Source organism: Pinus tabuliformis, chromosome 1_1 (assembly GCF_031772625.1).
Source record: "Pinus tabuliformis cultivar Carrire ecotype Pingquan chromosome 1_1, CPIR1, whole genome shotgun sequence".
Taxonomy (NCBI): domain Eukaryota; kingdom Viridiplantae; phylum Streptophyta; class Pinopsida; order Pinales; family Pinaceae; genus Pinus; species Pinus tabuliformis.
This window is the reverse complement of record NC_142297.1, coordinates 858,639,686-858,653,799: the sequence shown is the minus strand read 5'-3', so window position 1 is coordinate 858,653,799 and position 14,114 is coordinate 858,639,686.

Below are 14,114 nucleotides of genomic sequence, written 5' to 3'. Positions count from 1 at the left end.
TTTGGCTTGATCCATGACTTTTGGATCCTTCTAACCCAGTTTTATATGAATACCCATTAATATTTTATTTTCCCTAAGTTTAGACTTAGGAACTCCATTAAAAATATTAATTATTTTAATATCTCCCAAACCGGGTACAATCTGTCCAAACCATTTCTGGGTCTTGGAGATCTCATGTGCTTTAGCCTCTCCACCAATTTTCATGGCTAGAGCACATCCGATGCTACCAAATCAACACTTCCTCTTAGTGAGGACTGTGCTCTAATAATACTCCTCACTGAGTATCACACTGATTATCTGGCACCGGTACCTGTGCTGATGCTAGGTCTCCCTGCCCAACATCCTCTGCAGTGTTGCATCCTGTACTGTTGCCCATGGCCCTGCCACTGCCACTACTACATCTGTATGACAACTCCCTCTGTATTCGTGCTGCTGCTGGTCCATCCTCCCATCACTGCATCTGCATTGCAACCCCCTCTCATCATGCTGCATTGTGCTACTACATACTGCTACTGCACTACAACTTAGTTACTAAGAAGTAAGTAACTGATCCACCCAACTCTAGCATCCCTGTCAAGCTAGAAACACTCTCGATGTTGAAGCTCTCTCTATCGCTAACAAATGATCCCTCTACTAACCTCTGCGTTGTTGCAACAACTCCCTGCATCTCACACTACTGCACACCACTCTGTGCCATCCTGCACTGGTGCAACACTCCCGTGCATCTCGCATTGTTGCAACCTGCTAGCCTCACGGTGTCTAGGGACTCCTGCACTATAGCACACTCTATCGCTTCATCCGCATCCGTCTCTACCTACATTCGCCAATCCTGCTACTCCTCTTCGAGGCTCCCGTAGGAAGGTATAATCCGAGAGGTTGGGTACCTCAAGGATCCTGCCCCTCATCGCATGTAATCCTCCTGAATACAGCTTGATGTCTCCCCACTTCTTCTCAAGTGGCACATGATCACTCATGGCACAATCGTCATCCTCCTCGACCTCCTTCTCCGCCTTCGTTGGCGCTACCTTAGAATCTGAAGCCTCTCCCTTACTCTTCTTCCTAGGACACTGGTTCGCAAAGTGACCCAGTTCCACACAATGGAAGCACTTGACCTTGGAGAGGTCCTTCTTCCTCTTCTCCTGCTTTCCCACAGATGCCAGAGCCGCATCCTCTTCCTCTTCCTTCTTGATCCTGACCACTTTCCCGCTACTCCCCACCTTGCTCAACCGCCTGATCTCCTCTTGGCGAAGAGCCGCCCACGGTTCTTCCTAATCTGGAAGGCTCTCCCTGCCTAGTATGCTCTGGAAAAATGTCTCCCACTCCTCGGAGACTGCGTTCAGTGCAGTCCTCACCAACATCTCCTCATCCGACGTGACCCCTATGGAAGTTAGCTGGTCTCGGATCTCCTTCAATCAACCGAGGAAGTGATCTATCTGCTCCCCCTTCTGCATCTAGTATGACCGTAGCTGATTCTCAAGTAACATCTTCCTCTGCACGGAAGTATGCTGGTACAATTTCTTTAGGGCCTATCCTTCTCAGCAATATGTTGGACCACATCATCCTTGACCTCGTCAAGGATGATGCACTTCGCCGTGGCCATTGCCTCCTCGTACTTCTAATTCTCAGCTGGGTCAACTGGGATCGCAACTATTCTCAAGGCGAAGGCTTTGATGCGATATCTGTCTAGAATGGACAAGATCCTGGCCTTCCAGACCACAAAGTTGGACACTTCATCCAGCCTATCCTGATCTCTTAGCGCATTCACGGCCATCTCGTTGCTCTTCTGTCGACTCCTCTGAGTCTCTCTACTTTCTGTCTGGAAGTTCTCTGTTCGAATCCTCCTGAGTCTCTCTACTTCCCGTTTGGAAGTTCTCAGTGCGACTCTCCCGAGTCTCTCTACTTCCTGTTTGGAAGTTCTCAGTTCGACTCCTCCTGAGTCTCTCTACTTCCCATCTGGAAGTTCTCCTCTGGACTCCCTTTGAGTCCTGATTTCCCTCCTAGCAATCCTTCTTCCAACGTCAAGTTGCTCCACTCTGATCGTTTGTGCAACTGTAACACTAATCTGGATTCCTTGGCTGGAAATCCGCCTTAGTAGCAACTCCCTCAACCTTGGTCTTGTCCTGTTAGGTACTGTTCTAACCACAGTACCCCACCAGCTTCGCTCCACAAATTACCCACAGCCTCCTATGCCCCAACGACTGAAGGATTGAGCCACTTGGCTCTGCGTAATCACGACACCAGCAAATCAGCTCCCCCAGCCAACTACGTCAGCCCTCCTGGCCTCTGCGTGGCTCTGTAGGAGCTTGGTTTTGCCTCCCTCAACCTCTGCGTTGGCCTCTCTTTGGCCCAGACTGATGACGCAGTCCCTCTGCGTCACTCCTTCCTCTGTTGCCTTATGCAAGGATCAACTTTGTCACTCAAGACAACTGAATCTGTTGCAAATGCTCTGTTCGGCTGATGCCTTAAGTTTTCCTGTGATCTACAACCACGCTCCGATACCATATTGAATTTTCTAGGGCTATCCGTTAGAAAATTACTCTGTATTATGCCAGTTTATTTCTCCTACTTGTCTAAATCCAAACAAGTCATTTAATATAGTTAAATATCGAAATAAACACAATACAGTCACAACATCTAGAGATCATCAACTGAAAGAAAATAAGCACACAAGTGACACCATTATTTTTGGACCAATGTCTCCAAAAAAACCCAATGCGGGAAAATTGGTGCAGCTATTCAGAGGGTTATATTATTATGCAGTCTATCTGAGTACATCTGGGTCCCTAACTGGCTCACCTGACAGAGAAAAATACATGACAGCAATACCTCTATATCCGGAAACAGGTATTCAGAAAACCTGTCCCATGAAACCCTCTCCAGCACAACTGAAGCACAGCGCTGGCCCTTCTGGCCATTGCGTCAGCCTCCTGCTGACCTACATCAGCCCCAAGACCCTCTACGTCAACCCTCTGAGGCATTGTGCAGCCTCTTGGAGTCTCTGCGTCACTCCCTCTGCCCTCTGCGTGGATGACACAGTCTCTTTAGGCTCTGCGCTGCCTCTCCTGGGCTCTTTGTAGCCTGGACTCGCCGCTGCTCTAGCTCTCTTCGCTTTTGTGCTAGTCTCCCAGTATTGTCCCTGCCTCTTTGCCTCGTACTCACTGCCCCTCATTGTTGATCATTGATTCAACTTTGCTTAGCAACCCCGCTCTAGCAAAATAAATGACTGATCACTCTGGTGTGTTCTCCAACTGACCCTCAATCCTCCTCTTATACTGTTCTCGTTGGTCCTTCCACGGCCAAGATTAAATCTCTAATCAATGGCTAAGATTAGATTTGGCTTGATCCATGACTTTTGGACCCTTCCAACCCAGTTTTATATTAATACCCATTAATATTTTATTTTTCCTAAGTTTAGACTTAGGAACTCCATTAAAAATATTAATTATTTTAATATCTCCCAAACTAGGTACAATCTATCCAAACCATTTCTAGGTCTTGGAGATCTCATGTGCTTAAGCCTCTCCACCAATTTTCATGCCTAGAGCACATCCGATGCTACCCCAAATCAACAATTCTCTCAAAGAACATTTTAAAGGAGCAATTTGGTTTTCTTGAGGGGAGGCAAATCCATGAAGCCACTGGAGTGGCTCAAGAGGGGTTGCACGGTCTAAAAATTCAAAATAGTAAGTGACTTAAGAGGGGTTGCACAGTCTAAAAATTCAAAACACTGTGTGTCGTATTTAAGATAGATCTTTCAAAGGCATATGATTGTGTTAATTAGATGTTCATTAGACTCCTTACTCATGTGGGTTTTGAGGTCTCACTTATCAACTGGATCATGAGATGTTTGATGTTTGTTTCTTTTGTTTTGATAAATGGTTTTGCTTCACCTTTCTTCCATGCACAGAGAGGTTTGCGACAACTTTGCCCTTTGTCCCCAATTCTTTTTTATATGTAATTGAAGGCGCCTTAGCCATATGCTGAAGGAGGCAAAGATAAGAGGTGAGCTTAAAGTTGTGGTTGTAGCTCATTCTCTAGCTATTACTCATCTGCTTTTTGTTGACGATATACTTATCTTTTGCAACGGTTAGGGTAGAGATATCCAAGAATTGCATGAGACTATGTTCATGTTCGAGAAAGCTACAGGTATGGTCATCAACAAAAGAAAATATACCATATCTTTTCACAATTTGGATGAGCATGAGATTCTTTACATCAAAATTGTCTTTCCATTTGAGTTATCTGAATTGGAAGTTTTCCTAAAGTATTTGGGTTTCCATCTAAAACCAAATTGTTACAAAACACAAGATTGGATGTCGTTGATAGCTAAGTTAGAGAAATGACTCACTTGTTGGAGTTTCAAATGGCTTTCCAAAGTATGCAAGTTAGTCTTAGTGAAATCAGTTTTAAAGCCATTCTGGTTTACTGGATATCCCTGGCTTGGATTCCAAAGGGTGTTCTAGAGAAAGCTAGGAGGATCTATTTCAGGTTTTTGTGGGAAGGGTCCCAAGAACATTTTGTCCTTCCCTCAGTTAAGTGGAATCGCCTTGCAATGCCAAAGTTGCAAGGTGGGTGGGGGCTAAAAACTATTTTTATGTTCTCAAAAGTCCTTGCAGCAAGTGAAATTGGAGGCTTCTCTCTACTCACAGTCTTTGGATGATGGTGGTCTTCCAGAAGTGTATTGCACCATATTCCCTAAAAGACTGGGTGCGGATTCAAGACAAATCAAGACAGAAATTTTAGTAGTATGGCTGGTTGTTATAAATTCATTTGATTTCATTTCTTCTGGTTTGGCATGGAAGAACGAGAATGGCTTGAAGGTGTGGTTGGGCAGAGATCCTTGGTCAGGGAGTGGTGACATGCACAGACTATGATCAACCCTCATTGACTCGCTGAGAGATCAAGGATACTCCAGAGTTGCTCATATTAATAATCCTACTCAAACTACACTTTGGCATCAAGGATGGTTGACAACTACAGATTTAAATCTTCAGGAGGTTTTTAGGGAGGAATGATCCAGATATTTTGATGTTTTGCTTTTAGCTCGCATTAGATTAAATGATGAAGAGGATGAGTTGGTCTAGGCACTTGCTCCGCATGGCATATATACACCTAATCTAGGTTATATTCACTTAAATGTGCTTGAACAAAATGTAGAGATTAATTGGTGGTGGAGATCACTTTGGAAGTCGAAATACCCATCTAAGTGTCGTTTACTAGTCTAGTGTATCAATCAGAAAGAAGTTCCTATATAGGATGTAATGCAGCGAAGACATAAGATTGGTCCCGAATGGTGTGCCTTGTGTAGAGGTTGCGAGTAGACCATTGATCACCTTTTTGTACATTTCTCCTTCATAAAACAAGTTTGGTCGACTTACAATACACTTCTTAGCCAGGATTACAAATGGGGGGGGTATAGTGTTTGAAGAGATTGGGAAAGCTCGGGTTGAGAACAGGGCCACTAAACCCTTTAGAGCCCTTCCTCTCATTTTATGTTGGGGCCAGGAACAAGGAAATCTTTAATGACAAATCATCTTATCCAGAAAAGATTGTTGCTGAGGATCTAACTATTCTCTCTCACTACCCCCGGTCAAACGTGCCAACTAGCAGAAGAACTATGCTAAGTGAAAATCCGGATGTCAGTATCCCTTGGGGATTTTTTGATGAGGCTTCTCGGGGAAGATTCCCTTTGTGGAGAGGGTTTGTTCTTCATTTATCATACTAACATTCCTTTCATGTCAATATGGACTTGGGTAATGGTACAAATAACTAGGCAGAGATTTTAGCATGCAAATCCCTTATTGCTTTTGCACAAGGAAAAAGGGTGTGAACAACTTCAACTCTATGGTGATTCTTTGTTGGTGGTGAATTGGGTCAATGATACTCAATTGTGTCAGAAGTGACAGAACATATCCCTTATTCATATTTTGGGGGATATTTTAAGATTAAAGCAAAATTTTATTTCCTTAACATGCATGCATGTTTACAAGGAATGGAATGGGGTTGCTGACAAACTTTCTAAGGAGGGCTTACATATGGATTGAGGGTTATGGTAGGTGACTAAAGTTATTGGAGCAAAGCACTATTAATTTTTTCAAAGACCTTATATGGACGATATCCTTCCTACAGATCATGTTTAATTTCTAGTTCTTATGCATTGTTGTTTCTTATATATTTTGGATGCTCTTCGACATAATTTTTACATGTATCCCTCAAATATTGTCATTGTTAGTAGTGGTTGTTGTCTGACAACACCGTGGTAGATTTTATTTTTTGATTGATGTATAGTTTTGTAAGTACATATCATGACAGGTTAGTAGTTGTTTATTTTTTCTTTTGACTTTGAAATGCCACTACAAGATCTAAGCAATTCCTATTGAATGCACACTTTATGTGTGTATATACAAAATGTATTTTCTTTCACACTTATGAATAAAAGTACAGTTTTTTCTCAAAGGAAAAAACAATAAGGATGAAGCAATAAATCAGTTAAATTAAAATGGGCATGAAACCACATAATTATGTAGTAGCAAACAAGCAAATTCCCCTTATACATACCTTTTTTCACCTTTTCCCATAAACAAGTAAAATCCCCAATTACATACCTCTTCGCCTTTGCCCACTACACTTGTGAACTCCACATCAACCCTACACCCACATTATGGGTTGTTAAGGTATTTCTTGATTTCTCCACCCATTGAATCAAAAAACAAAAAATCAATAAAACACACAAGAAAAACAAAATACTAAACCAGAAATTAGCATGGCCATGCTCATGAATTTGAAGATATAAGAACCACAACAATAAAAAAAATAAAAAACCAACAACAACAATAGTAAAAAAAATATGATCAGCAATTAAAAAAACAAAAATAACAAGAAAAAGCATAAAAATACAAACAAGGGTATACTTTACAACCTCAAGAAGTGTCCACGGCCAACCAAGGGAACCCTGCACATTGAAAAATAGAACAATAGTAAATAGAGACAAGAAAATATTAAGAAAAAATATTAAACACGTAAAATATTGTGAGAGATATGAAACAAAGATCAAAATATCTTATCAGAAATCTTAAATAGAGACAAAATATATTATGAATAATCTTATGCGCCAAAAGATATATCTTATTCAAACACCAAAAATCATAAACCCTAAATAGGTAAAGAGGGAAAAGAACTATAGTGTTTTTAGCTGGAAGATTCTATAGTTGATTATGAATGGATTTTGCACCAAAAGAAAACTTATCTCCATGTCTGACTCAGCACTCCATTGTAATGTCTCTCTCAATGAATATATTTCAGTAGTTTTATATGTGATCCATTGCGTTCTTTTACCTACATTGCATTGCACTCATAATTAAATAAATGACCAATAATGTAAGATGCATGATCCTCCACATTCCCCTACGAGTGCCAAGACCCAACCTTGATTCCTCCAACCATTAAATCTAACAATAAAAACAAAATAAATAAATAAATAAAATGCATGAGAAATCTTTAAAACATACTAAAAATCTTATTAGAAATATTAAAGAGACTATAATATACTATAAGAAATGTTTAATGGCAACCAAAAATCTTATGCAAAAGTAAGGAGGGAGTAGCACCATTGTATTTGAAATGGGGAGGATTACATCGGTTGTGAAACAAATGAGAACTCACCCTTTGTCCCTCTTACACAAAGATATTCAACAATGCTTCTACATTGTCCATTACCTACATTGCCTCTAATTTTTTTTAAAACACACATTATGTAATTACATAATGTAGAATGACATCAATTAACCATACATACATTATCTTTAGCCTTCACTTAGGAAATTTGCATCGACTAAGTTGTTTAATTTCCTCACCCACTAAACAAAAACAAAATAGGAAAATCTTATGAGAAATATTTGAAATACACCAAAAATCTCATGAAAAATATTAACCTAGACTGCATTATACTATCAAAACAGGGAGGATACAATTGAGGAATAACTAGTGGACTATTTAGAGAAGAAGAAATAAGTATTTCTCAATTCCATCTTCAACACTAGGGATGGAGCTTTAGAAAATTAGAAAGAATATAAGACTTATATCAAGGAGGTAAGAGAATGTGAAGAAGAGCTTTAAGAAAAATCCAAAACCTTAAAGTGTTATTTATTTATGAAACTCTGTAACTACTTAGTGAATAACCGAAAACTGAAACTAGTTTACTTTCACCAAGATACAGAGTCTCTTAACAATTCATATGCAGCGAAATAAAAACACCAAAGATATAAAAACACATCACACAAATATTAACACGCTTGTATTCTCAGGAAACCCAACAAGGAAAACCTGCTTGCTTGATGCGACTATTTTATTGATTGTTCCTGGAGCAATTAAATCTTTTACAAAGCAATATGTCTCTCTGAGAACATAATTTTTCTCCTATTGATGTAGCTTAGATTTTCCCTACCAACCCTTGATCCCAGCTCCTAATTCTAGCACACTTGTGATCTCCTATTACTTCGAACACAAGCTCTCTGCACTCTCCACAAACAAGGCTCTCTCACAACCTATGAGCTATATCTTGTTACAAACCTTTGTGCACAAAACAATTGTAATCCTTGTGCCTTTGTCCTTCTTTTACAAATTTGATCCATGCTAAATTAGGCTAGTTCAAATATAGAACTCAAGCTTTGATAGCGAGTTAAGTGAGACTATTACTCGCTCTCCTTCCAATCATCACTAAAGTTGTTAACTCGTGCTCTATCCAATCAACATTGGAGATCTAACTCGCTCTTCCTTCAATCAAGACTGAAGACCCAACTCGTTCTGACCGAACTCAATTTACCAACCAGTCTTGTAGTCAATCTGATGAAGACTTCCACTTAACTAATGCTCCAACATTACGCATGAACTTGTGATGATTATTCCCATAAACTGGAAATTAACTCACCACAATTGAAATCTATCCTATGAGCTCGCACTCAAACTGGGAGAAGGAAAAATTAAGGTCTTCACTAGCAAAGGCACAAGCCAAAAGACCTTGCTAGCTACATTTTCAACACTCCCTCTTAGCAAGGAAGGTAATTCTGGAAGAAAATCTTCCACTTGGATTTGTCTTCAACACTAGCACATTATCTATTGCTACAACTACGTCCTCTAAACTAGAAAACTTCATTCCTTCCTTCTACGAAATCTGATCATGCTTGTTCCTTCCAACCACACTCCTAGGATCTTGATCTCGAGCATCCATCAATGTTAGCTCATACCAACTGGTCCTAATAGATTTGGAAGAGGCCTCCAGCCCACTCTCTGTCACTAAAATAGATCTTGTGCTAAGTCCTTCAAGCACAGTTGTGGGTATGTCTCGATCCTTTGAGAAACATATGAATTTTGTTGCCAATCCCCTGAACAGTACAGTCTCCCCCTCTCCCTCTGAGGGTTTACCTCTGCCAATCTCGTTGGCTATTGGTACTATATTTTGTACCTTTCGTTGGCAACTACTAACTCTGCCAGCAACTATTATCCCATGCTTGTCGTGGTAGATCCCCTTCCTAACGACTCTTAATGGCCATTGCATCTCGTAGTTACTTGATCATGCCCAACGTAGCACCTTGCTCGCGGCACGATTCACCATATTGCTTTATGTCTACCTGTACCAGACCATATCACGCTACCCGAGGTTGACCGAATCCTTCTTGCTCCCTTCCCGAAAATCGTCGGTGTTGCCCGAACAATTTTACAATAACAGTGATTCTTTTAAATTTTGCAGTCGATTTTTTTTTGTTAATTTCTTGCAGCCAACTCCGCAGGCTACTCCTCCACAACTCGCACTAGAGGCCTATCGATGCAATTGTTGACTACGGCTCTAGCTGCCAACTCAACCCAATTCTCAATTGTCCTTGTGTCATTAGCTCGCAACTATGCTCCCGGCTGTCGTCACTCACTGCCAACACCCTCGCATACCTGCGCAATCGTTGTTGTCGTCCAAAAACTCGATCCTACAACAAATTTTTTTATTACTCATTGTTGTAATCAAATCATACACCCACCAAATCCTCACTATGGGCTCAACTATGGCACTCCTCTATCGACCTTCTCTTAGCCCACATCTCCTCTACACCTCGTGTAGACCTAGTCCCCGATGTCTATCGGCTGCAACTATGACTATCGGCTAACCAAAAGACAAATTTGTTTCTCTACTTTTCTTGCCTACGGCTATTCTCAACCCACTTCACTGTAAACGTCAACTCAGCCACGCTTACAACCATCTATATGCAACTTTATTGTCTTCCTTTCAGTCTTTTTTATCGACCTCCTGTGGCCAATATTTGTCACTTAACTAGTCAGAGTTTGTTGCCCTTCGTTTTGCCTGATTAAATTCAATAATGCACAGCCTCATTGTGATTTGTTGTCACTGTTATCACCCCAAGTAACTCTCCTATGTTGTATCTCAGAGATGCTCGGGAACATTACAAACTCAACAAAAATGTTGGAAATAGGTGGATGAATGGAAGGAATGATGCATATTCAAGCCAGATAACCACTTCTACTATGATTAACTCCAGACATGGGTGAATACCCCCAGAATACAAGGCTTTATACCACCAATTACTCACAGTTTGAGGATTAAGTGAACATGCAGAATACTAACCACAGATGCACAAGACCATGTGATGGCCGACTGCAACCAGTAAAGAGGTCTACAAATCTAATTCCTAATGCACAGACAGGATGACAGCTCTCTGGCACTAAGCAAACAGAAACCTGCATAATACATTCAATGATACATACTAGACTTCAACACAGAGGTGGGATGACAGCCCCTTTAATGCTAAACATCAAGAGCACATGAAAAATGCATAACAGGCACAGCCTAGAACATAGCAGAAATGGAAAGTGAGCAATTAACAACAAAAGAAGCTTGTATTAGCTGAAAATGAAGACCAGATGCTGCAAGTATCATAGTAGTTACAGTCTCTAGAAGTTGAACCTTATATCAAAACTACAACCATCAACCCCCATTACATCTGTGTTCTGGGCATATATAGAGTTTGTTTACAAAGATATTCTGTTATCCTATGCGTGGAGGGATCATAACTGACCACCAACCACCTTAACTCTCTGATGGAGTCTCTGCTACACTCTGACTGCTTCAATGAATGGATTTGATATTTTTGTTGTTCGGTGGTCCTTCTCTGAGTAGGTGGAGTGTGTTATAAAAGACGTTCCATGACTGATTAATGCTTTCAACTGCTTTTTCCTTCACGGCTCTCTTTCCTTAATAAACGCAGCTGTTGTGGAGTAATTGCACCCAATACTGGTAGTTGATTGTCGTTGTCCTTCGGGAGTACAGGACAGTCAAAGGAGGTGAAGACTGCATGGCGGAAGAATGGAGGAGGAAGATCAGCCATTGAATCGCGTGGATCGACGGTGGGAATCATTTTTCAGAGGGTATCAGGAGAAAATGGGAGTGAACGAATGAGGGTCATTGGATCGCGGGTGGGCAGATCCAACGGTGATCGGGGGCGGAAGTTGCGCGGGGGTTTAATCAGCGGGGACGGGCGGTTTCGTTGGCGGGCAGCATTCCTTGCACTGCTTTTGGAACTGCAGCGGTATTTGTACAGACCCGCGTGATCCCATTCATCGGTTGACGCGTGGCCAATGGGACAGGCGGGAAACCGCTTTCCTCGTGGGTTAAAGCGTGGGTAAGTTTCGGCAGTGGGGAAAGCGAATGATGTTGGATCGTGCGGCTGGAACGATCGGACGACAGGAAGAGGTAACTGGTTAACGAGCGGGGAAGGCGGCGGAGACCGTTAGATCAAGGTGCGGCGATCAATGTCTACGATTAAGGCAGAGGGTTATATGGGCGTGGGCTCATAGGTTAAGCGCCTGGGGACTAAGGAAAAGGGGCTAACAAGGACTTTGTTGGATTCGGGTGGAGCGATCAACAGTTATGATCAACCGATGACGAAGGGTTACGGTGAAGGCTTATGGAGACGTATAGAAGTGTGAGCGCGGGCTATATTGGTTTAAATTTTGCGCTCAAGGACCCGAGGGGAATATGGGTTTATAAAGGATTTTGGAGGAAAACAGGGACAACGGGGGTCAAGAGAGTATAAGGAAAATGAAGGGAAAGAAGGAAACAGACTGTTGCGAGCTCCCTTTTAGCAAAATCACATGGCCGAGCTAGTATTTGGTCATCCAAATGTTGAAGCATGTAGCAGAGCTAACAATCACCCTCCCCATCTGCCCTGCTGCTTCATTGTTTCTGGTTGGTCTATCTAGCTACTTCCCCAAGAGCTACCTCTACAACTTTTTGTTACCCAATCCACTGCCCTGCAACTTGTCAGCTCCGATAATGTCATTGGCCTCTTGCGCTCTAGTCCGCATGTGTCCTATGTGGCCTTGCTCACTGATTTGTGTTGTCCACTAACTTGTCAATCTAATGTTGGTATTTATACTAATCTCTACTCTGATACCAAGTTAATTGGAGTAGCATGATCCGAATTATCCACAGTATTGTGTTTATTCTGTTGACGTTTCAAACCCCAAAGAGGGTCCATCATTAGGACTAAGATAGAATATGAATGATAGTTCCTTGAGAGAAGAATCTTTTTGACCATAGTATAAATAAACCTAGATCTTGATTAGAAATTGTAGGTCAGAAGATCTCCTCTCAATTTTTATCCTTAATATTTCGAGAAAACAGATCTCCTTCCATGTATCCCCTCAGTACAGGGAAGTTATGTTAGATTTCAAGCTGCTGTGGTAGTTTTTTGGAGTAGCATGATCTGGATTATCCACAGTATTGTGTTTATTCTATTGATGTTTCAAACCCCAAAGAGGGTCCATCATCGGGACTAAGATAGAATATGAATTATAGTTCCTTGAGAGAAGAATATTTTTGACCATAGTATAAATAAACCTAGATCTTGATTAGAAATTGTAGTTCAGTAGATCTCCTCTCAATTTTTATCCTTAAGATTCCGAGAAAACAGATCTCCTTCCATGTATCCCCTCCATACAGGGAAGTTATGTTAGATTTCAAGCTGTTGTGGTAGTTTTTTGGAGTAGCACGATCCGGATTATCCACAGTATTATGTTTATTCTGTTGACGTTTCAAACCCCAAAGAGGGTCCATCATCAGGACTAAGATAGAATATGAATGATAGTTCCTTGAGAGAAGAATATTGTTTACCATATTATAAATAAACCTAGATCTTGATTAGAAATTGTAGGTCGGTAGATCTCCTCTCAATTTTTATCCTTAAGATTTCGAGAAAACAAATCTCCTTCCATGTATCCCCTCCGTATAGGGAAGTTATGTTAGATTTCAAGCTGCTATGGTAGTTTTTTGGAGTAGCATGATCCGGATTATCCACAGTATTGTGTTTATTCTGTCGACGTTTCAAACCCCAAAGAGGGTCCATCATCAAGACTAAGATAGAATATGAATGATAGTTCCTTGAGAGAAGAATATTTTTGACCATAGTATAAATAAACCTAGATCTTTAGAAATTGTAGGTCAGTAGATCTCCTCTCAATTTTTATCCTTAAGATTTCGAGAAAACAGATCTCCTTCCATGTATCCCCTCCGTACAGGGAAGTTATGTTAGATTTCAACTCTGCAACTACTTAGTCAATAACTGAAAATGGAAACTAGTTTACTTCAACAAGATACAAAGTCTCTTAACAATTCATATGCAGCAAAATGAAAACACCATACATATAAAAACACATCACACCAATATTGACACACTTGTCTTCTCTAGAAACCCAACAAGGAAAACTTGTTTGCTTGATGTGGCTATTATATTAATTGTTCTCGGAGCAATTGAATTTTTACAAAGCAATATGTCTCTCTGAGAACATACTTGTTCTCCTATTGATCTTGCTTGAACTTTCCATGCCAACCCTTGATGCTAGTTCCTAAATCCTAACGCACTTGTGATCTCCTATTACTTAGGACACAAGCTCTCTGCGTTCTCCACAAACAAGGCTCTCTCACAACCTATGAAATTTGTCTTGTCACAAAACTTTATGCACAAAACAATTGTAATCCTTGGGCCTTCGTCCTTATTTTATAAATTTGATCCATGCTAAATTAGGCTAGTTCAAAATATAGAACTCGAGCTCTG